We start from the raw sequence: 24,398 nt of genomic DNA, 5'->3' as shown, positions 1-24,398 counted from the left end.
AACTCAACGGAGCCCTATACCCGTCACACCCCCTGCTTGGCTGCAGCACCGTCCCAGGTTACACAGGTAAACTCTGGGGGGGGGAGAGCAGGAGGCAGGGGTGTAGAGGGGGGGCGATGGGGGTGGGTCGCCCCAGGTGCCACTCTGGAAGGGGGTGACACTTGGCACGCCCCCGACTCCCAAGCCAGCCCCGCCGCGGTGGCACCCGGTAGAAAGTCTCGCTCGGCCTCAGTGCAGCGGCGGCTGGCTTGCTTTGCTTCTTTTTCTTTCCGGCTGCTGGGCGGAGCCACAGAGGCCCTGGCCCGCCCAGGAAGCTTCGGCATATCTGCCGGGGGGTGGGTGGGTGGCGTGTTTATGCGTGCGGGAGCTGGCTGCGAGTTGCTAGGGCAGAAAGCATTGCGGCGCCAGGATGGGCGCTACATCCGTTGCTTAGCCACTAAGCAATGAAAGCAGCGCCCATCCAGGCTCTGCAATGCTTTCCGCCCCTCTAGCAGTCGCGGCCGGCTCCTGCATGCGCACACGGCTCTCCCCACCCCTTCAGCAGATACGCCAAAGCTTCCTGCTGGGCAGAGCTTCAGCGTAAATCTGCCAAGGGGTGCGGGGAGCGCCGTGTGCGCATGCGGGAAAATAGGGACGTCCCATTCCATAATGATAATTTTACTGTTTATACCCCACCCACCTTACTGGGTTGCCCCAAGCACTTTGGGCAGCTTCCAACATACATAAAACCATAATAAAACATTAAACGTTACAAAACATGCCTATACAGGATTGCACCCCTGTCTTCTACTGCCTCCTGCAGTTTGGTCAGACTCATGTTAGTAGCTTTGAGAACACTGTCCAGCCATCTCGTCCTCTGTCGTCCCCTTCTCCTTGTGCCCTCCATCTTTCCCAACATCAGGGAGTCTTCTCTTCTCATGAGGTGGCCAAAGTATTGGAGCCTCAGCTTCACGATCTGTCCTTCCAGTGAGCACTCAGGGCTGATTTCCTTCAGAATGGAGAGGTTTGATCTTCTTGCAGTCCATGGGATTCTCAAGAGTCTCCTCCAGCACCATAATTCAAAGGCATCAATTTTTAGGCAATCAGCCTTCTTTATGGTCCAGCTCTCAACATACCTAAAACCATAATAAAACATTAAACGTTACAAAACATGCCTATATAGGATTGCCTTCAGACGGCTCAGAGGTCAGATAACTCCATACCCTCCAACATTTCTCCAATGGAAATAGGGACATCCTAAGGAAAAGTGGGACATTCTGGGCTCAAATCAGAAACTGGGATGGCTTCTCTAAAACAAGGACGTCCCTGGAAAATAGGGACACTTGGAGGGTCTGCAGCCACAGCTAATCCAGGGGGATGCACAGAGGGAGAGAGGGAGGAGCAACTCCCATGATCCCTAGCTAACAGGACCAGTGGTCAGGGATGATGGGAATTGTAGTCCAAAACATCTGGAGGGCCGAAGTTTGGGGATGCCTGACGTAGAGCAATGCTCCTTGTGTGAAATTCTTCTAAAAATTGTCCAGTAGCACCTTAGAGATGAAGTCCGTTTGTTCTGGGTCTCCGCTTTCGTGTGCATGCACACCTCTTGAAATACACGGACGCAGAAGTCACCAGACCCTTCTAGGTATATAGTGGGAGGGTGGGGTGGGGTTCTTCTCCGAGGGGTAGTAGGAGAAGGGTGATGGACTCAATGGGTATGGTAAATCTGTTGATGACTGATAACGACTGCAATTACAACATTACTAAACTTATTATTGCTGAATTACAACTTATTACTAAATTGAAAACTCGAGAGACCTGGTCTGAATAGAGATATAGTGGTACCTCGGTTTACAAACACAATTGGTTCCAGAAGTCTGTACTGAACCTGAAGCGTAATTAACCTGAAGTGAACTTTCCCATTGAAAGTAATGGAAAGTGGATTAATCTGTTCCTGATGGGTCCGCGGAGTACTTAAACTGAAGCGTACTTAATCTGAAGTGAACTTTCCCATTGAAAGTAATGGAAAGTGGACTAATCCGTTCCAGATGGTCCGCGGAGTACTTAACCTGAAGCGTACTTAACCTGAAGCGAACTTTCCCATTGAAATATAATGGAAAGTGGATTAATCTGTTCCAGACAGGTCTGCGGAGTACTTAAACTGAAGCGTACTTAATCTGAAGTGAACTTTCCCATTAAAAGTAATGGAAAGTGGATTAATCCGTTCCAGACAGGTCCGCGGAGTACTTAAACTGAAAATACTCAAACCGAAGGCGTACTTAAACCGATGTATGACTGTATGGGATTCTTGTCTCATCACACACACAAAGTTCTTTTTGGTCATCTGCATACTATTCCTTGCTTAACCCTTGTCTCACAGGAAAGAGGTGGGCCCTCCCCGCCCTCACCTGGGAGCTTCGCTTCCTTCTCCCACCCTGGGAGGTCTTCCCTTCCCTGGCTCTCACTCAGGGTCCTTCACCAACAAGCCAAGCCATCACCTTCCTTGGAGCCCAACATGGGCGTAGCCAGGATTTATGTTGGTGAGGCAGGATTTATGTTGGGGGGCGTTGGCAGCAGAACCAAGATATCTGTCACGCTTTGCACATGCGCAGAAGCACTGATCTGGTTACGGACTTTTTGGGGTGCGAACGGCACCTCGGAACAGATCGTGTCCGCAACCAGAGGTATCATTGTATTTTCATTGGAGAAATGTTGGAGGGTATGGATCTCTGAGTCGTCTGAAGGCAATCCTATATAGGCATGTTTTTTTAACGTTTAATGTTTTATTATGGTTTTATGTATTTTGGAAGCCGCCCAAAGTGGTTGGGGCAACCCAGTAAGATGGGTGGGGTATAAATAGTAAAATTATCATTATGGAATGGGATGTCCCTATTTTCATCGGAGAAATGTTGGAGGGTATGTGGCTGCAGCATCTCCCTTCTCACCTCCCTGTGTCTACATCTGTGGCATCAGCATCAGCCGGCCACAGCCCCCAGCTTGCCCTTGCCTTCTCCAGCACAGATGTCTTCTGAGACGTTTTGTCACTATGTGTAGCACAGCGCCAAACAGAGGCCCACCAACACTGCCACGTCCATAGTTATGCTATGGAACTCACTGCCACAAGACGCACAGGTGTCCACTAGCTTGGATGGCTTTAAAATAAGATTGGACAAATTCATGGAGTGGCTCTGCTCTGCCTCCACAGTTGGAAAAATATATATATATATATATATATATATATATATATATATATATATATATATATATAATTGTCCAGTAGCACCTTAGAGATCAACCAAGTTTGTTCTTGGTATGAGCTTTCGTGTGCATGTGTATCTGAAGAATGTGCATGCACACGGAAGCTCATACCAAGAACAAACTTAGTAGGTCTCTAAGGTGCTACTGGACAAATATATATGTACTGTATATGTATATTTCTACTGCGTCAGACCAACACGGCTACCTACCTGAATCTAGATCTAGTTGCAGGCAGGAATGCTTCTGAATACGACTTCAGGAAACCACAGGAGGGTTTCCAATTTAACAACTGGTTGAATATTTTTTGGACTGATTTTTTAAAATTGCATTTGTTAGATTTGCCAGTGTTAAATGCTTTAAAAAAAAAAAAGATTGGTCCTTTTTCGTCTTTAATTGTGCCCTTGTGTATAAATATTATATTGAGTTGCATTGTCAAGTCAACCGTTTGGGACTTTTAAAAAAGGAAATTCCCTTTAATCTAGTCCAATTCTTGGAGGAAAGGAACACTGTGTAGAGTGCGTTTTGAGACTCTTACTGGTCTGGAGTAACAAACAGAGATAAAAACAATTAATATGAAAGCAATGCGGCTATTAAGCCTAATCGTTTATTGCAAAGAAAAGATCTGTTGTAACAGGGTCCCTGCTCAGCGGAGGACCAACCCCGAACAAGAGAAAAATGAGACATAAATTTATACCTTTCATTTTCCATACAGAAGAATGAGCAAGTGAAAAAAACAGAGGAGGTCAGACTACCGGTAGGTGCATCATGAGGGATTTACAGGTAAATTGTAAGGGCAAATAATTGTTAATGGTAGCGTTTGTGGATACCTAGGATTTGATTTCTATGGTGTAGCCCAGGCATGTCCAACAACAGGTAGATTGTGATCACCCCAGACGTCTGTGGTAGATCACAAGCTCGACAACTTTGACTCCCCTAAAAACGGGCCTTCCTCGTTCCTAAAAAAGCTCAACAACTTTGACCTGAAGCTCCCAATGTCAGTTTTTAACAATGTGAGTAGATGGCAGTCTCTTGGCAGTTGGCCCCCCTGTCTAGACAGTGTATACCAAATGACTTAGGCAGATTCCTGTTTTTCCCATGTTTACTGATTGCTATTTTTTTTGTTTCTCTGATTTTGCAGGAAGACTTTGAGTGATGCCTTGTTCTCAAGATGCAGCCAGAAGCTGCCAGAAACGTTAAACGAGCTAACTGAATTGATGAGGAACTCAAAGCCCAAACATCGGGAGGCAGTGGCCATATTGGCAGGTAATTGAATACAAAGCTCTCAAGAAGATGAAAGGGGGTTTCAGGCCAGGAGCCAATAGTGGGATTTCAGCTGGAAAACCTGGAGGCTGAGAGGCAGGGATGCGACTCCATGTGTCATGCGCTGCCTAACTCTCTCCAAAGGAGAGCGCTAAAGGGAGGCTGCACCCAGAAATCGGTCTCACTCTGCCTCTCTCCACCTGGCTTGGGGGGGGGGGGACTGACAGGCCCTAGAAAGGTCTGCTGCTGTTCAATCTCAATTTTATAAAATCCCTTCTTCTTTTAGGACGAGGCTTTGAAGAAAAGCTTTATTAAGGCAGCTATTCTCATATGCAAGGCGCTTGTGCAAACAAATGTGGGGTATGTCACCTTCCCCCACAAACAGGAGCTCACCACCTGTAGCATAGTGAGTAAAAGAAAAGAAAAGAAAAGGGGGCCTCTCTTGGGGGTTTATATCAGAGCATTTTTTGTTTTCTGCTGCTCCAGAGAAGCGGACACGGAGCAATGGATTCAAGCTACAAGAAAGAAGATTCCACCTAAACATTAGGAAGAACTTCCTGACAGCAAGAGCTGTTTGACAGTGGAATTTGCTGCCAAGGAGTGTGGTGGAGTCTCCTTCTTTGGAGGTCTTTAAGCGGAGGCTTGACAGGCATATGCCAAGAATGCTTTGATGGTGTTTCCTGCTTGGCAGGGGGTTGGACTGAGCACCAGTTGCGGGAAACCACAGGAGGGAACCGGGTTCTTGTGCTTGGGTCCCACTTCTGGGTTTCCGGTTGGCGCATCTGGTTGTCCATTGTGAGAACAGGACGCAAGACATTGGCCTGATCCAGGAGGACTCTGCTGTGGTTCTCATGTTCCTTCTTCTGTTGCAGCTCTCCTGGATCTTCAGGGGGATCCGGATGAGGCTGTGTCCAACGCTGCGGTGGCTGCCAGCAAGGAGATTTTTAGACACTGCGGAGGTCACTAAACAAGAACAAAGGTGACCATTTGTTGTTGTTTAGTCGTGCCCGACTCTTCGTGACCCCATGGCTGCCAGTGAGGTTAGATGGTACAGCAGTCAGATCACCGCAGCAAAATAACGGCTGATTAGAGGTGATCATTTGTTGTTGTTTAGCTGAGGCTCCAATACTTTGGCCACCTCATGAGAAGAGAAGACTCCCTGGAAAAGACCCTGATGTTGGGAAAGATTGAGGGCACTAGGAGAAGGGGACGACAGAGGACGAGATTATTGGACAGTGTTCTCGAAGCTACGAACAAGGGGCTGCCTGTCCACCACCCCAAATTTCTTAATTCCTTTTTATCTCTTTCCAGGTTTCCCCATAATTACGTACAGGAGATGGTTGGACAGTGTTCTCGAAACTGCTAACATGAGTTTGACCAAACTGCGGGAGGCAGTGCAAGACAGGAGTGCCTGGTGTGCTCTGGTTCATGGGGTCATGAAGAGTCGGACACGACTAAACGACAACAACAGAGGTGACCATCGTAAGTTCCTACGATTAAACCAGCGAATGGTTAAAGTGATCCAGAAGTTGTTAGCCCCTTCTATAGAGTACCAACAGCCTCTGTGCCTCCGGTCTGATGAATGGTTTTAGCTGGACAAAGGATCAAATGCAGGAACTGATCATTTACTATTGATCTGCCTAGGGTTCAATGCAAAATACATGGAGCCCAAGGTAGTGACCATGAAACAAATTGACGCCATTTATTGGGGTGAGTAAGGATCAAAGCGTTTTTCTGAAAGCAGTTTTTTCTGCTTCTTCAGACATAGACTTACCATGCTGTGTCCACCGCTGCAAAGGCTGTCAGTGAGGAGCTGCTTAAATGGTGCGGCAGTCAGATCACCACGACAAAATAACTCCTGATTAGAGGTGACCATTTGTCGTTGTTTAGTCGGGTCCGACTCTTCGTGACCCCATGGACCAGAGCACGCCAGGCACTCCTGTCTTCCACTGCCTCCCGCAGCTTGGTCAAACTCATGTTCATAGCTTCGAAAACACTGTCCAACCATCTTGTCCTCTGTCGTCCCCTTCTCCTAGTGCCCTCAATCTTTCCCAACATCAGGGCCTTTTCCAGGGAGTCTTCTCTTCTCATGAGGTGGCCAAAGTATTGGAGCCTCAGCTAAACAACAACAAATGATCACCTCTAATCAGCCGTTATTTTGCTGCGGTGATCTGACTGCTGTACCATCTAACCTCACTGGCAGCCATGGGGTCACGAAGAGTCGGGCACGACTAAACAACAACAAATGGTCACCTTTGTTCTTGTTTAGTGACCTCCGCAGTGTCTAAAAATCTCCTTGCTGGCAGCCACCGCAGCGTTGGACACAGCCTCATCCGGATCCCCCTGAAGATCCAGGAGAGCTGCAACAGAAGAAGGAACATGAGAACCACAGCAGAGTCCTCCTGGATCAGGCCAATGTCTTGCGTCCTGTTCTCACAATGGACAACCAGATGCGCCAACCGGAAACCCAGAAGTGGGACCCAAGCACAAGAACCCGGTTCCCTCCTGTGGTTTCCCGCAACTGGTGCTCAGTCCAACCCCCTGCCAAGCAGGAAACACCATCAAAGCATTCTTGGCATATGCCTGTCAAGCCTCCGCTTAAAGACCTCCAAAGAAGGAGACTCCACCACACTCCTTGGTAGCAAATTCCACTGCCGAACAGCTCTTACTGTCAGGAAGTTCTTCCTAATGTTTAGGTGGAATCTTCTTTCTTGTAGTTTGAATCCATTGCTCCGTGTCCGCTTCTCTGGAGCAGCAGAAAACAACCTTTCTCCCTCCTCTATATGACATCCTTTTATATATTGCAAAGAAGGTGTCAAGTGGGCTGGGCTGGATAGGGAGCACAATTCAGGGCTTGGTGTGGTGGCGGCAGCAGGGATGGAGCCTCCAGTTCTCTGACATGCTGCTGTGTGCTTCCCCACCACAGGAAATCATCAAAGCGGAGCCGGCGGTGCCCTTTTCCACAAACCTCATCCGCCAGGCGATGGAGACCGCCACACACATGACATAAGTACGGGGAGGTAGTTCTCAGTCTCCCTACAGCTTGTCACTGCCCCACCTGAAGAGGGAAGAGAAAGAGGGGGAGAGGAAATGATCCCAAACTCACAGGAAAAGTGCTAATTCAGCAGCTGTGGAGCATAATTATGGGTATGGCACCAGTAGCAAGGGAGGTGCCGGGAATAGGTGAATAGAATAGAATCATAGAGTTGGAAGAGACCACAAGGGCCATACAGTCCAACCCCCTGCCAAGCAGGAAACACCATCAAAGCATTCCTGACAAATAGCTGTCAAGCATCTGCTTAAAGACCTCCAAAGAAGGAGACTTCATGTCTTTCAGGAATGCTTTGATGGTGTTTCCTGCTTGGCAGGGGGTTGGACTGGATGGCCCTTGTGGTCTCTTCCAACTCTACGATTCTATTCTATTTACCTATTCCTGGCACCTCCCTTGCTGCTGGGTGCCTTACCCATAATTATGCTCCACAGCTGCTGAATTAGCACTTTTCCTGTGAGTTTGGGATCATTTCCTCTCCCCTTCTTTCTCTTTCCTCTTCAGTGCCTTGGGACCACCTATGGATGCGCTCCTGCGATCTCAGCTAGTGACAAAAAGCATCATTAAAGTTTTTTTCATTACCATCATTGCAGCTGTCAAAGATCAAAGCCGGGAGCGCCATCCAAGCTACAAAGAGCCAGGTGACTGGACCTTCTGCTTCTAGGGATTTGAATGGAGGAAAATGGGGCTGCCAGATTAAAGGATTTGAGGGCAAAGAGTCTCAGCCGTGTAAGCTTCCAATAATGCTGCCAGAGACACTTGGCCAGGCTTCCTCAAACTCGGCCCTTTCTCTGTTTCCGTCCATCGCCAAGCCATGGAGACAATCACCCGCATGGTGTACGTACGGGGAGGTACTGTTAGTGTTTTGAAAAAATAAAAAGGTTCTGACCTCCTTTGCCTGGTCCTTGGACCCTAGCTGGCACAAAGAGTCCTTGAAAAAGAGTCTTTCTAGATGTTATTTCCACTCGGTGGCAGCAGCTCTGGCAGGGGACACAGGGACATTCTGGGATCAAATCAGAAGCCAGGATGGCTTTCGTAATTCTGGGGCTGTCCCTGGAAAATCAGGACACTTGGAGGGTACAGGGCAGTGAACTTTGCTTTTCGCGGCACTTTCTTTGGCCTTGCACACCATCAAGTGTTTTCTTTCTCAGCTCCTTTTTCACCTGGAGATCGGCCGCCTGTTCAGCCTCCAGTATATAATGGAGAACTTGATTGAGTGGATGGTGGCCCCCAGCCCCCTCATGCATCTCCACGCCGGGGTGTCCCTCGCCTGAAACCCTGGACAGCCACTGCTAGTCAGCGTAGACAATACGGAGAGAGATGGAGCAGGGGTCTGGGAGATCTTGGCCTGAACGCTGTTCTCCTGTCCTTGTCCCTCCAGGCGACCAACGTATTGTGCTACATCTTGTCGCTACCTGAGGCTGCAGAACTCCTGGAGAGCAAGTTCGCCGACCTCCTGCTTGGGCTAACCACGCAGATTTATTTTCTGCTTGGGGCGAGCAGCATGGTAATATCGTAAGCTCATGGAGAGCAGCAGTCAGTCAGTGTGGAGGTGGTGCGGCATAGTGGTAAGAGAAGTGTTTCTCAAACTTGGGTCCAGACAAACTTGGGTCTGGGAGATCTTGGCCTGAACGCTGTTCTCCTGTCCTTCACCCTCCAGGCTACCAACGTTTTGCGCTTCCTGCTATCGCTACCTGAGGCTGTAGATATAGTGGAGAGCAAGTTCGCCCACCTCTTGCTTGGGCTAACCACTCAGCTGTATTTCCTCCTTGGGGCGAGCAGCATGGTAATATCGTAAGCTCATGAGGGAAGAATCGTGCTTCAGTGTCAGAGTGTGTGCTTTGGGTGCAGAGTTCATTTCCTGGGGCTGAGAACAGCTGCTGCCCCCCAAATCCTGGAGAGTCAGTATCCAAATGCCTCTCTGGGAAAGTGGAAGTGATGCAGAACAGAGGAAAGGAATGGAAGAACGTCAGCCCCGGGTCAAAAGGATTCGTTCAGAGGCGAGAGCATTTATGTTGCATGCAAATCCCCACTGGTATCTCCAAGGAGGGCTGGGAGAGATCCCCACCATGCCACCTGAAGCTCTGGAGAGCAGCAGTCAGTCAGTGTGGAGGTGGTGCGGCATAGTGGTAAGAGAAGTGTTTCTCAAACTTGGGTCCAGACAACAGCTGGTGACCCAAGTTTAAGACACAATGGATTACAATGTCGGTCTAGGGCCTGGGAGGCTGGGGTTCAAATTCCCGTTTGGCCATGAAGCTCACTGGGTGACCTTGGGCCAATCACTCACTCTCAGCCTGACCTCCCTCGCAGGGCTGTTGTGAAGGCAGAATGGGGAGGAGCGGCTTGTTGTTTAGTCGTGTCCGACTCTTCGTGACCCCATGGACCATGGGGTCCTGTCTTGCGCGGCCTCCCGCAGTTTGGTCAAACTCATGTTCGTAGCTTCGAGAACACTGTCCAACCATCTCGTCCTCTGTCGTCCCCTTCTCCTAGTGCCCTCAATCTTTCCCAACATCAGGGTCTTTTCCAAGGATTCTTCTCTTCTCATGAGGTGGCCAAAGTATTGGAGCCTCAGCTTCATGATCTGTCCTTCCAGTGAGCACTCAGGGCTGATTTCCTTCAGAATGGATAGGTTTGATCTTCTTGCAGTCCATCTTCTTGCAGTCCATCACTACTGGGAAAACCATAGCTTTAACTATACGGACCTTTGTCGGCAAGGTGATGTCTCTGCTTTTTAAGATGCTGTCTAGGTTTGTCATTGCTTTTCTCCCAAGAAGCAGGCGTCTTTCAATTTCGTGACTGCTGTCACCATCTGCGGTGATCAAGGAGCCCAAGAAAGTAAAATCTCTCACTGCCTCCATTTCTTCCCCTTCTATTTGCCAGGTGATGAGACCAGTGGCCATGATCTTGGTTTTTTTGATGTTGAGCTTCAGACCATATTTTGCGCTCTCCTCTTTCACCCTCATTAAAAGGTTCTTTAATTCCTCCTCACTTTCTGCCATCAAGGTTGTGTCATCTGCATATCTAAGGTTGTTGATATTTCTTCCGGCAATCTTAATTCCGGTTTGGGATTCATCTAGTCCAGCCTTTCGCATGATGAATTCTGCATATAAGGAGCGGCAGACCCTAGGAAAAGGGACGGGCCGTTTGTCGTTCTCTCACCTTAGCCTGGGGGTTGATGCCATAGTTGGTGAAGGCATACTGCCAATGTGGCAGTCCCAGGTGGGTGATCAGGAGCCGGTATTAAGCGGTGAAGGGTTTTGGTGAGGAAATGCCAGTCGAGAGCTCAGTCCAGAAGCCAGATCTCGGAATCTGGGGTGACAACTGGAAGTGAGAAGAGAGACTATTAGTGCCACAGGATGAGAAGAACAGACCCCCCACCTCTCAGGGGGTTTTAATAAGGAACTCTTGAGGCCTACGGATGACGATCTGGGCCTCGGTGCTTTTTACAATGGATAAAGGCATTTCCAAGGGAAATTGATCCTCTGAGGCCCTTCTTCAGGTGCCTCCTCCACGAGAGGTCCAGAGGGTGGGGCACATGAGAACAGGCCTTTTCTGCAGTGGCTCCGTTTGTGAGAAACCCTCCCCAGGAAGGCTCGCCTGGCACCTTCGCTACCTATCTTTAGGTGCCAGGTGAAAACGTTCCCCTTCAACCAAGCCTGATCTCTGATACCTTTCTAAATGTGCTGGGTGAAGGGGATGTTTACTTTTCTTCTTGTTTTTATTATGTATATATATAGAATAGACATAGATATCTAGATATAGTTATTTTATGTGGTGAACTGCCCTGAGATCTGTGGATGAAGGGCGGTATACAAATGTCAATAATAATATTAACAACAGCAACAGCAACAGCAGCAACAACAAAACATAGCTTGCTTGAGGAAAACTTCATCACAGGCCATCATAGATGACAGCCTTTTTCAACCTGGTGCCCTCCAGATGTTCTGAACTACAAAGCCCATCACTCTCAGCCAGCACAATGGTATGTTGCTAGGAACAGTAGTCCAAAACATCTCCCACAAAGACAAAAGGCAACTGGGGCTTGCAGATGGGGTCGATTAGGGAAGACAGTTCTTGGGCTGCTGGTATCACACAACATACCCGGCTTGGTGTGCTTGTACACAAGGCAGATCTTCCAATTCCCTCTGCACGGGTCCAGCTCAAACACCAGGCTCCACGAGTCCAAGTGAGGTTTCTCTGACTGACCCCCGTTACCTTTGGGGAGAAAGAAAAGGCTGAGTGAGGCAGGCAGGCATTCTCGTCGGGTGCAGGGCAAGGAATACTCAAGTCATGCAGAGCTCGGGAAGCTGGGTGTCGGGGATTGCGTATAAGGTCACAGAAACGTTTGGTGGGAGAGCAGGTGGGGCGGAGAGGACTGAGGTCTCCCATGGACAAAGGGGTGAGGTGGGGCAGTACCTCCTTCATTGTCTGTGTCCTCCAAGTCAGCCAGTGTGGGGGCACTGGGTAAGGCGTAGATGGGTCTGACTCAGTTTAGCTAGGAGATGCTGTTGATGGTCATGGAGCCAAGGGGCATCGGGTTGTCTGGAAAAAAGGCAGCCATTACTAGGTTGCTGGCATGAATGGCACCATTCTGTAGGAGCACAGAAGGCTCACAGAACATGGTGCCCTCTGAAGAAGAATCTCAGCTTGCTTGCTTGCTTTTTGCAAAGATGGGATTGGCAGCACAAGTATTGCTGCTGAAATAGGAATCTTTCTGCAGCTGAACAGCTCCTGTTTCATTGCCCCACTTCCCAGATTAATGACAAAACACAACATAAGCAAAGGAAATGGGTGTGTGGATGCAATTGTTGATCAGAGAATAACGTATTTATTTTGTGTGCATTTCATAGCATTTATATACTGTTTGATTGTGAGAAAAGCTCTCAGAGCGGGACATCCTCTCCATTCATTAAAACCGGTAAGCTAAAAACCGGATTAAATTACATGCCATACATTTTTGTTTCTGGATAGGCTTGCCTGAACAATAATGTTTTTAGCAGGCTCCGAAAAGAGTACAGCGAAGGCACCTGCCTGTTGTCAATAAGCAGGGAGTTCTAAAGTGTGGGTGCTGCTGCACTAAAATATTGATTTATTACATATGCAGAATGAGTATTATGGGGTGTTTGTTATGGTGTCAGTTCCGCAGATCAGAACTGTCTTCTGCAATCCCCACTCCACCCAAGTCATTATAGAACTTCAATGTACACCAAGGAAGAAAGAGGTAGTACCTGAATGGGCTTGTTTTTCCTCCTCTCTCCCCATTTCTATCTATTGACTGAAAGCCTTTGTTGCCATTTTATTCTTGTTCACTGCACTAGTACTTAGCCAAATAAAAAGGTTGAAATGCAAGGCACAGAGTCCAGGTCTGTTGTCAGGGCAGGGCAGTAGTCTCTGCTAAAGACCCCGTTGGGGGAAGGTGGGGCAGGAAGAGAGATGTGCCCCCAGAATATGGTCCTATGGAGTTACTGTAAACTGCTCATCTAGCTATTTTAAGCTGGAGAAGCCCTGAAGATGTTAGAATCACAGAAGTGCAGAGCTGGAAGGAATCCTAAGGGTCATCTAGCCCAGCCCCTTGAAATGCAGGTGGCCCTGAGGAGGATCAAGCCTGCAAGCTTGGCATTCTCAGCTCTAAGCCACCGAGCTCCCTAGTGCAGACCTGGGATGGCGGGAAGTCTCTCCAAGCCTGGAGGTCTGAGCCTCCATTGCTAGCTCTGCACAGAAGGGAGTCTGGGGTCTGGGGGTCCCTGGGGGAAGGGGAGAGAGAGGCTAGGGAGGCCGACGAGAATGACCGAGGGCCAGGCGGACAGCAGACCCCCAAGCCGGGAAGCCCCGAGTTCCAGTCTCCGTTCCGAGGGAGCCTTCTGGGGAAGGAAGGAGCAGACGGGCAGCAGCCCTGGGACGAGAAGAGGAAGCAGCCCCGCTCCCCGGACAGAGGCGGCTCTCTGCACATGCTCAGGAACCAGAGCAGCCTTGGCCTTTGTTCATCCTCCCTCCTGAGGTAAAGAGACGGGCCTTACTCCAGCCAGCAGCCCTGGGACTCAGAGAGGAAGCTGCCCCGCTCCCCGGACGGAGGTGGCTTTCTGCACATGCTCAAGAACCAGGGCAGCCTTGCTGGAGTAAGGCCCGTCTCTTTACCTCAGGAGGGAGGATGAACGAGGGCCAAGGCTGGCGTGGTTCCTGAGCATGTGCAGAGAGCCGCCTCCGTCCGGGGAGCGGGGCTGTTTCCCCTTCGAGTCCCAGGGCTGCCTCCATTGCTAGCTCTGCACAGAAGGGAGTCTGGGGTCTGGGGGTCCCTGGGGGAAGGGGAGAGAGAGGCTAGGGAGGCCGACGAGAATGACCGAGGGCCAGGCGGACAGCAGACCCCCAAGTTCCAGTTCCAGAAGCCCCGAGTTCCAGTCTCCGTTCCGAGGGAGCCTTCTGGGGAAGGGAGGAGCAGACGGGCAGCAGCCCTGGGACGAGAACAGGCAGCAGCCCCGCTCCCCGGACCCTCGAGTCCCAACAGCCTTGCCGAGAGAGTAGGGGGGGAATGGGGGGACCTGGCTCCTGAGGCGGCTCTCTGCACATGCTCAGGAACCACGCCAGCCTTGGCCCTCGTTTATCCTCCCACCTGAGGTAAAGAGAGGGGCCCTACTCCATCCAGCAGCCCCACTCGCCATCTTGAATTAACCGCCAACCGCCAACTCCAACGTCTCTCCGCCCGGCCACGCCCCCCGCGCCCCACTCTCGGCTCCCATTGGCTGACGGGGCCCGTGCTTTGCCCAGATACGGAGTCGGAGGAACCGGCCAATGGGGAGGACTCGGAACGGGCGGGGGGAGAAAAGGAGGAGGAAGAGGAGGCGGCTCTCCCATTGCCTTCTGGGAGTCGTAGTGCCTGCTCTCCATTCCTCCCCTCTACAGCACGTCCACCGAAAGGTGCTGTAGGAAAGGGAGAGCTGCGTTTCCCAAAAGCCACCGCGGTGCGGATTCTGAGCTACGGGTCGCGAGAAGAGGCAAAAGACGTTCACCTGGCTGCGCGTCCAGGTGTGCAGGCGCAGGTGGTCAGGGGCTGATGCGGGAGGCAGGAGGAAAAGGAGGGAGGAGGAGAAAGCCCTGCGCAGCGTGGCAGCTCCAGCAGCAGCAAGTCCCATCTGGGGAAGCTCACCCTGGGGGTGACTGGCAACCTGGGTAAGGTGGAGATGGAGGTGGCATCCTTGGTTGGCATGGAAACGGCCAAGGGATGGAGCTGCAAAGAGCCTTTCTTCCCTCTCTAGTTCATTGCATGGCACTTCCCCCTCACAACAGCCCTGTGAGGTAGGCCAGGTGAGAGGCAGAGACTGCCAGCACATCACCACGATCTTTTCCTGTATTTATCATCACAACAGCCCTTCAAGGTTGGCCAGGCTGAGAGGCAGAGACTGCCAGCACATTGCCCTGATCTTTTCCTATATTTATCATCACAACAGCCCTGCGAGGTAGGCCAGGCTGAGATGCAGAGACTGCCAGCACATCGCCCTGATCTTCTCCTATATTTATCATCACAACAGCCCTTCAAGGTTGGCCAGACTGAGAGGCAGAGACTGCCAGCACATCGCCCTGTTCTTTTCCTGTATTTATCATCACAACAGCCCTGCGAGGTTGGCCAGGCTGAGATGCAGAGACTGCCAGCACATCGCCCTGATCTTTTCCTATATTTATCATCACAACAGCCCTGTGAGGTAGGCCAGGCTGAGAGGCAGAGACTGCCAGCACATCGCCCTGATCTTTTCCTATATTTATCATCACAACAGCCCTGTGAGGTAGGCCAGGCTGAGAGGCAGAGACTGCCAGCACATCGCCCTGATCTTTTCCTATATTTATCATCACAACAGCCCTGTGAGGTAGGCCAGGCTGAGAGGCAGAGACTGCCAGCACATCGCCCTGATCTTTTCCTATATTTATCATCACAACAGCCCTGTGAGGTAGGCCAGGCTGAGAGGCAGAGACTGCCAGCACATCGCCCTGATCTTTTCCTATATTTATCATCACAACAGGCCTGTGAGGTAGGCCAGGCTGAGAGGCAGAGACTGCCAGCACATCGCCCTGATCTTTTCCTATATTTATCATCACAACAGCCCTGTGAGGTAGGCCAGGCTGAGAGGCAGAGACTGCCAGCACATCGCCCTGATCTTTTCCTATATTTATCATCACAACATTACCCGTTCCAGAGATTTTCACGGCTTTTGTCTCTTTTTTGTTTTTACAAACGTTATCCCCGCGACTATCTTTGCTTGTCTGGTTCGCTAGCTGCAGTAGGGCCATTCGACAATAGTTTGTCCCATTCCCCACTCCCCGTAGGTCTTCAGTTGCTCTTATTTCCATCTGAGTCCCCGTCATGGAATAGGGCAGGGTACAAAACAAACAAACAAACAAACAAAAAGAAAACACACGTGGCCATAAAGTTCACTGGGGGAGACCTTAGGTGAGGCAGTCAGTCAGCCTGGCCTACCTCACAGGACTGTTGTGAGAGAGAAAAAGGGAAAGATCAGGGCGATGTGCTGGCAGTCTCTGCCTCTCAGCCTGGCCTCCCTCGCAGGGCTGTTGTGATGATAAATATAGGAAAAGATCAGGGCAATGTGCTGGCAGTCTCTGCCTCTCAGCCTGGCCTCCCTTGCAGGGCTGTTGTGATGATGAATATAGGAAAAAATCAGGGCGATGTGCTGGCAGTCTCTGCCTCTCAGCCTGGCCTCCCTTGCAGGGCTGTTGTGAGAGAGAAATAGGGAAAGATCAGGGCAATGTGCTGGCAGTCTCTGCCTCTCAGCCTGGCCTCCCTTGCAGGGCTGTTGTGATGATGAATATAGGAAAAAATCAGGGCGATGTGCTGGCAGTCTCTGCCTCTCAGCCTGGCCTCCCTTGCAGGGCTGTTGTGAGAGAGAAATAGGGAAAGATCAGGGCAATGTGCTGGCAGTCTCTGCCTCTCAGCCTGGCCTCCCTCGCAGGGCTGTTGTGATGAGAAATACAGGAAAAGATCAGTGCGATGTGCTGGCAGTCTCTGCCTCTCAGCCTGGCCTCCCTCGCAGGGCTGTTGTGATGAGAAATACAGGAAAAGATCAGGGCGATGTGCTGGCAGTCTCTGCCTCTCAGCCTGGCCTCCCTCGCAGGGCTGTTGTGATGAGAAATACAGGAAAAGATCAGTGCGATGTGCTGGCAGTCTCTGCCTCTCAGCCTGGCCTCCCTTGCAGGGCTGTTGTGATGATGAATATAGGAAAAAATCAGGGCGATGTGCTGGCAGTCTCTGCCTCTCAGCCTGGCCTCCCTTGCAGGGCTGTTGTGAGAGAGAAATAGGGAAAGATCAGGGCAATGTGCTGGCAGTCTCTGCCTCTCAGCCTGGCCTCCCTCGCAGGGCTGTTGTGATGAGAAATACAGGAAAAGATCAGTGCAATGTGCTGGCAGTCTCTGCCTCTCAGCCTGGCCTCCCTCGCAGGGCTGTTGTGATGAGAAATACAGGAAAAGATCAGTGCGATGTGCTGGCAGTCTCTGCCTCTCAGCCTGGCCTCCCTCGCAGGGCTGTTGTGATGAGAAATACAGGAAAAGATCAGTGCGATGTGCTGGCAGTCTCTGCCTCTCAGCCTGGCCTCCCTCGCAGGGCTGTTGTGATGATAAATATAGGAAAAGATCAGGGCAATGTACTGGCAGTCTCTGCCTCTCAGCCTGGCCTCCCTTGCAGGGCTGTTGTGATGATGAATATAGGAAAAAATCAGGGCGATGTGCTGGCAGTCTCTGCCTCTGAGCCTGGCCTCCCTTGCAGGGCTGTTGTGAGAGAGAAATAGGGAAAGATCAGGGCAATGTGCTGGCAGTCTCTGCCTCTCAGCCTGGCCTACCTCGCAGGGCTGTTGTGATGATGAATATAGGAAAAAATCAGGGCGATGTGCTGGCAGTCTCTGCCTCTCAGCCTGGCCTCCCTCGCAGGCCTGTTGTGATGATAAATATAGGAAAAGATCAGGGCGATGTACTGGCAGTCTCTCCCTCTTGGCAGTCTCTGCCTCTCAGCCTGGCCTCCCTCGCAGGGCTGTTGTGATGAGAAATACAGGAAAAGATCAGTGCGATGTGCTGGCAGTCTCTGCCTCTCAGCCTGGCCTCCCTCGCAGGGCTGTTGTGATGATAAATATAGGAAAAGATCAGGGCGATGTGCAGGCAGTCTCTGCCTCTGAGCCTGGCCTCCCTTGCAGGGCTGTTGTGAGAGAGAAATAGGGAAAGATCAGGGCAATGTGCTGGCAGTCTCTGCCTCTCAGCCTGGCCTCCCTCGCAGGGCTGTTGTGATGAGAAATACAGGAAAAGATCAGTGCGATGTGCTGGCAGTCTCTGCCTCTCAGCCTGGCCTCCCTCGCAGGGCTGTTGTGATGAGAAATACAGGAAAAGATCAGTGCGATGTGCTGGCAGTCTCTGCCTCTCAGCCTGGCCTCCCTCGCAGGGCTGTTGTGATGATAAATATAGGAAAAGATCAGGGCAATGTACTGGCAGTCTCTGCCTCTCAGCCTGGCCTCCCTTGCAGGGCTGTTGTGATGATGAATATAGGAAAAAATCAGGGCGATGTGCTGGCAGTCTCTGCCTCTCAGCCTGGCCTCCCTTGCAGGGCTGTTGTGAGAGAGAAATAGGGAAAGATCAGGGCAATGTGCTGGCAGTCTCTGCCTCTCAGCCTGGCCTACCTCGCAGGGCTGTTGTGATGATAAATATAGGAAAAGATCAGGGCAATGTACTGGCAGTCTCTGCCTCTCAGCCTGGCCTCCCTTGCAGGGCTGTTGTGAGAGAGAAATACAGGAAAAGATCAGTGCGATGTGCTGGCAGTCTCTGCCTCTCAGCCTGGCCTCCCTCGCAGGGCTGTTGTGATGATAAATATAGGAAAAGATCAGGGCGATGTGCAGGCAGTCTCTGCCTCTCAGCCTGGCCAACCTCGCAGGGCTGTTGTGATGATAAATATAGGAAAAGATCAGGGCAATGTGCAGGCAGTCTCTGCCTCTCAGCCTGGCCTCCCTTGCAGGGCTGTTGTGATGATAAATATAGGAAAAAATCAGGGTGATGTGCTGTGATGATATATATATATAGGAAAAGATCAGGGCGATGTGCAGGCAGTCTCTGCCTCTCAGCCTGGCCTCCCTTGCAGGGCTGTTGTGATGATAAATATAGGAAAAGATCAGGGCGATGTGCAGGCAGTCTCTGCCTCTCAGCCTGGCCAACCTCGCAGGGCTGTTGCAATACACTGGCACTAGTTCGCCTGTCTTCCCAAGTGATGTGTAAACATTTTCGGAGACACCGTTGATGGAATCTTTTGAGGAGTTGGAGATGGCGTTTATAAGTGGTCGTTTCACAAGCGTACAGTAAGGTTGGTAGTACAATAGCTTTGTAAACAAGCATTTTGGTTTCCCTGCGAATGTCCCGGTCCTCAAACACTCTGCACTTCATTCGGGAGAAAGCCTCACTTGCAGAGCTCAGGCGATGCTGGATTTAGGCATCAATGTTGTCCCTTGTGGAAGGACAACTGCACAGGTGGGAGAAGCAGGGGCGGAGCAAGCAGGGGGCGGAAGGGCGGCCTTGGAGGGGGTGTCACTCGGGGGCGCGCCCCTCGCCCCTCCATGGCAGCCTCGGGGGGGGGGGGGACAAAAAAAGCTGCAGACGCGCCGGCCGAGCAATTGCGAGCCGCACAGGTGCCTGCTGGAGGGGGAGGTGGCACTCGGGGCTGCGCCCCCGCCCCAAGATCGGCGCCTGAGCCTGGACGCTCCGTTTAGAAGTTGCAGGGGGGGGGCGATCCCCCTCTACCTAGCACACGTGTGCAGCGGCTTCTAAATGGAGGCTAAACGGAGCGCCCAGGCTCCAGGCAGGTAGCCCACTGGTGTGGCGGGTGCGCTTGTGCCAGTGGGCTATCTACCTGGAGCCTGGATGCTCCTTTTAGGCTCTGTTTTGAAGTTGCGGGGGGCGCTCATGCATCATTATGTAGCGACGACGTGTCCCCAGGGGCATGGCAATTTGCCGCCCTGGGTGTCGCGGCGCCTCGCTACGCCCCTGAGGAGAAGTGATTGACATTTCCCAACGTTACACCGTTGAGTTGGATTTGTGGCGCTGCAGAGGGCTTATTTTGTACTTGTTGGTGCAGCACTTTGGTTTTTTGGATGTTGATTGATAGGCCATGCTTTTTGTAAGCTTCTGCAAAGATATTTAGGGTGCTTTGGAGGTCATCCTCTGAGCGTGCATATTACTACGTTGTGCTTCATTGACTACGCAGAAGCCTTTGACTGTGTGGACCACAGCAAACTATGGCAAGTTCTTCAAGAAATGGGAGTGCCTGATCACCTCATCTGTCCCCGGAGAAATGTCTATGTGGGAGAAGAAGCAACAGTTAGAACTGGACATGAAACAACTGATTGGCCCGAAATTGGGAAAGAAGTACGACAAGGCTGTCTTTGATGCTTTTGAATTCTGGTGCTGGAGGAGACCCTTGAGAGTCCCACGGACTGCAAGAAGATCAAACCTATCCATTCTGAAGGAAATCAGCCCTGAGTGCTCACTGGAAGGACAGATCCTGAAGCTGAGGCTCCAATACTTTGGCCACCTCATATGCCTCGTATGATGCAGGCCTTGCCAAGAGGAACCCAAAAGGGACCTGCTCCTGCCTACTCACCTGGGAACGCTGGTGCAGAAGGCAACAAGGGCCGCTGCACCAAGGGTGGCAAGACCACCGGGGGGGCCTGCCTCCTTGTCTGCGCCTCCGCAGAAGGGAGCACCAGCATGGGCAGGTGCTGATGCGGAAGGGAGCACCAGGAAGGTCAGCTGGAAGGGGCTGCTTTCCCCACAGGGCCGCCTCTCCTGCTGTGCCCCACAGAGGACCTGATGCTCTGCAAGAGCCCGGCCCCAGGGAGATCCGGCTGGCCTCCCCCAGAGCCAGGGCCTTTCCGGCCAGGGGAAGACTCTCCCCCAAGAGACAGAGCAGCTCCGCCAGGCCGTGGGGCCGGACCCAGGTGGGCTTTCTTTCCTTTGGACCTTATCAGGAAAGACTCTGGCTCTGGTGGAGGCCAGCCGGATCTCCCTGGGGCCGGGCTCTTGCAGAGCGTCAGGCTTTCAAGAGGGAAAGCAGCCCCTTCCAGCTGACTTTCCTGCCCTCCAGGCCCCTCCCTGGGTTCCATCCGCACAGACTTGGAGTCAAAGGACACAGGTTAGACCGGGTTCAAACGCCTCCGGAAATGGCCTAGATTTCAATGTCTAACTTCAGGCCATTTCCTTTCTTGCAGGATCCCTTTTGGGTTCCCCTTGGCAAGGCCTGCATCCTACGAGGCCAGGGTCTCCCCCCTACCCTACCCCTCCTTTGGAAGAGGCGTGTCACATGGAGCAGGGACTTCCGGGTGGCTGCCCCTGTTCTGCATTGCTGCGGGTCAAACTTTAGGCCTTTTCACTTTCCATTGACTTAGGCGAGCCGTTTCCCTCCTTTCTTGCAATTTAAACCCAAATCTTCCTTCGTTCCACCTAATTCCAACCCATCTATCACACTGTTCCACCAATTGGGGCTCCGTGATCTAGACCAGGCTTCCTCAACCTCGGCCCTCCCGATGTTTTTGGCCTACAACTCCCATGATCCCTAGCTAGCAGGACCAGTGGTCAGGGATGATGGGAATTGTAGTCTCAAAACATCGGGAGGGCCAAGGTTGAGGAAGCCTGATCTAGACAAAGTTGAAAAGAGGGGCCCTAGGGTACGTTCCCAATCCCTCATAGGTATGTTATGCCCAAGGTCCTGTGCCCAACGAATCATAACTGCTTTGACCTCCTCTTCTTTCACTTCCCAATCGAGGAGGAGATTGTACATGTTGGATATAAATTTTCCTTTTGCAATTATTAATTTCTCTTCCAGTTTGGATATTTATTTAGACAATCCCTTTTGTCTATCCTTACCCAAACATTCATTAATTTGAAAGTATTCGAACCAATCATTTACATACATTTTTAGTTTAATTTGTCCTCTTCTTCTTTTAATAATATTTTGTATGTTGCCCAATGGTTTTCCATATTTTTGTTCCTTTCCACTCATGGCTTCTACTGGTGAGGTCCACCCGGGAGTTTTGGGTTCTAACAGGTCTTTATATTCAACCCATATTTTATACAATGGTTTTCGAGAGTCAGCAACGCGGGCAGTGTGCCTTAATTGGGAAAACACTCTCATTTCTAGTAGACATGTTCTTTTCCCCCTCCCTGTAATTATTAAAGAATCTAACTGGTCAGACATTCCTTTCGTTGGATCTTCTTATTTACTGCCACGTGGGAGGAAGCCCATTCCCCGAAGTTTGACAGATGATGATGATGATGGGAGGGATGGAAATCCCTCTGCTGTGTTCCACCCACTGATGTGGGTGGGAAAAGGCAGAATGGCAATGTGGGGAGTGAGTCTTCAAAGTGACCCCTGTGAGCCAATTGCAGGCACACAGAATTTGGATATGAATGGCCCACCCAGGTGGGAGGAGAACATCTCTGAGTGGACACAGCCATCACAGCAAGGGGGACACCAACTTGGCACCAACTCGTCCCTCAGCTTGAGAAGGCACAACTGCAGGGGAAGGGAACTTTTGCAGAGCCGGGAGATGCTGGGGGTTGAGCCAGGAATTATTTGCATGCAGAGCATCTCTTTGGTGCCTCAGCTTTCGGCCTTTGCCAACCACATTCTCCATGGAGATGCAGCCCACCCCCTTCCTACAAACACCCCAGGGCATCCCTAGAGGAAGCAGGTGCAATGCTGCAGGCATTCCTGAAGGATTCAGGGGGGATTTCTGTTTCCAAGAGGGACCCGACCCCGCAGATTCTGCATCCTCTTCCAGCTGCACAGCACAGAGACTCAGCTGGGCCAGGAAGATGGAGGAGTCTCTCTGGGCAACTTCTAGCATCCTTCTCCCCAAATGTCAGCGACCTGCCATGTGTGTTCGTGTGGAACCGCCCTGTTCCTCCTCTGGATGGCAGCTGTCAAGGAGATCCATCTTCCCCAAATATCACACGGAAGGCTGGAGAGGAAGTCTTGGCCATTGGTCCTGCTTCTGGTCAAAGGTCTGGACTTTTGCTCCCGACTGCCATTGTTACTTTGCTCTGCGCATAGGAATCATTCTTTTTGTCAGCCAGAAAGCAGCATGCAGCTTTTGAAGTGTTTATGTCCATCGAAAATCAGTGTTAAATCTTTGAGCGCGGGGGGGGGGGGGCAGAGGGAATTCAGAAGGAGGCGGCTAAGTAATAAGGAGCCAGAACTCCAGAATTAGCAATGCAAATACTATGCAAAGAAGGAGCAAATCTTCCCAAACTGAAGGCCCATGAGATACAAGGTGGTCTTTATCAGGTAACCATATACTGTATCCAGCGCTTCAGAGAAAGTGCTTGCTGTTTGATATCGCACTGCCCCCTAGTGGACTTCTCTAAATTGTAATGCTATGTTTTTGACCTGGATTTGCTGGCTGCAGAAGTGAGAGAACTTTATGCCATATAAAGCACAGACAAGTTCCTGCAAATCTTATACACATACACTAGACACGGAAATGAGGAGGAATTCACATGTAAAGGAGAACCTGCCCCATCCACCGTCTTGGAAACAAAACGCAAAGCAGAGCACAGCCGTCCTTCAAAATTCACACTTCTTAGAATTTCATATGGTAACTTTCCAGCCAATTAATGCCCTACAAAAATGCATAGGCCAGGCTGACTTGTGCACAGAAATGTATATAGTAGTGGAACTAATGTACACAAATGTGTTGTCTGGGGGAAAGATGCTTTGCAAAAGTGTGTGTATTTGGAGAAATTCACACTACAATGCTGATGAACTTCCCCGAGGACTTAAAAGAGAGCCAGTGTGGTGTAGTGGTTAAGAGCGGTAGACTCGTACCACATGCAGCTGCTGATTGACCTTGGGCTAGTCACACTTCTCTGAAGTCTCTCAGCCCCACTCACCTCACCAGGGTGTCTGTTTTGGGGGAGGAAGGGAAAAGGAGAATGTTAGCCGCTTTGAGACTCCTTCGGGTAGTGATAAAGCAGGATATCAAATCCAAAATCTTCATCTTCTCTTACTAAAAAGAAAACACCACGTGTCGGAAAGTGATGGATTCAAATTACACAAATAGAGATTCTAGCTAAACCTTAGGAAGGATTTTCTGACAGTCAAAGATGTTTTCCCATAGAACGAACCCACTTCGAAGGCGGTGGACTCTCCTTGGTTGGAGCTTTGGAAGCAGAGGCTGGATGGCCATTTGTCAGGGAATCTCAGCTGCATAGATGACCCTTTGAGGTCACGTCCAACTCTACCAATCTATGAATCTAGAATAATAATAATAATAATAATAATTTGTTATTTATACCCCGCCCATCTGGCTGGGTCTCACCAGCCACTCTGGGCGGCTTCCAACAGAAAATGAAATAAAATAATCTATTAAACATTAAAAGCCTCCCTAAACAGGGCTGCCTTCAGATGTCTTCTAAAAATCTGGTAGCTGTTTTTCTCTTTGACATTTGGTGGGAGGGCGTTCCACAGGGCGGGTGCCACCACTGAGATGGCCCTCTGCCTGGTTCTTTGCAACTTGGCTTCTCGCAATGAGGGAATTGCCAGAAGGCCCTCGGTAGTGGACCTCAGAGTCCAGGCAGAACAATGGGGGTAGAGACGCTCCTTCAGGTACCTGCTGGCTCAGACCATTGGCCCGGCAAGTCCAGCATCTTCTTTGCCCAGTGGCCAACCGGATGCCTCTCTGGGAAGCCTGCAGGCAGGACATGAGCAGAACAGCACTCTGTCCACCTGCCCTTTCCAGCAACTGTTATTCAGAGGCATTGACACCTGTACCTGTGCCCAGCCAAGCTTGCTCTAAGATTTCCACCACCAGGCAGCTGACGGCTC

At 50.9% G+C, this 24,398-nt stretch overlaps 2 long non-coding RNA genes across 5 annotated transcripts; one reads left to right on the top strand and one right to left on the bottom strand.

The window, feature by feature from the left end:
- Window positions 1–655: 655 nt before the first annotated feature.
- LOC148683040 (uncharacterized) lies at window positions 656–14,370 on the bottom strand. Of its 4 annotated transcripts, XR_015947690.1 has the most exons (5): window positions 14,154–14,366; window positions 11,963–12,088; window positions 11,648–11,761; window positions 8,129–10,867; window positions 656–1,115 (listed from the first exon to the last, which is right to left on the bottom strand). It is a non-coding gene; the product is annotated as an uncharacterized LOC148683040 (long non-coding RNA). The 4 variants fall into 4 exon arrangements; XR_015947689.1 differs by lacking the exon at window positions 656–1,115 and having other exon boundaries at window positions 7,948–10,867; window positions 14,178–14,370; XR_015947687.1 differs by lacking the exon at window positions 656–1,115 and having other exon boundaries at window positions 7,948–10,867; window positions 14,154–14,368.
- LOC148683041 (uncharacterized) lies at window positions 3,402–8,486 on the top strand. The gene is made up of 2 exons (XR_015947686.1): window positions 3,402–5,979; window positions 8,140–8,486. It is a non-coding gene; the product is annotated as an uncharacterized LOC148683041 (long non-coding RNA).
- Window positions 14,371–24,398: the final 10,028 nt, after the last annotated feature.

The sequence above is a fragment of the Zootoca vivipara genome, unplaced genomic scaffold, assembly GCF_965207765.1.
Source record: "Zootoca vivipara unplaced genomic scaffold, rZooViv2.hap1.1 HAP1_SCAFFOLD_46, whole genome shotgun sequence".
NCBI classification, from domain to species: Eukaryota; Metazoa; Chordata; class Lepidosauria; order Squamata; family Lacertidae; genus Zootoca; species Zootoca vivipara.
Note: the sequence above shows the minus strand (reverse complement) of the source record. Positions and strands in the feature narration are given on the sequence as shown.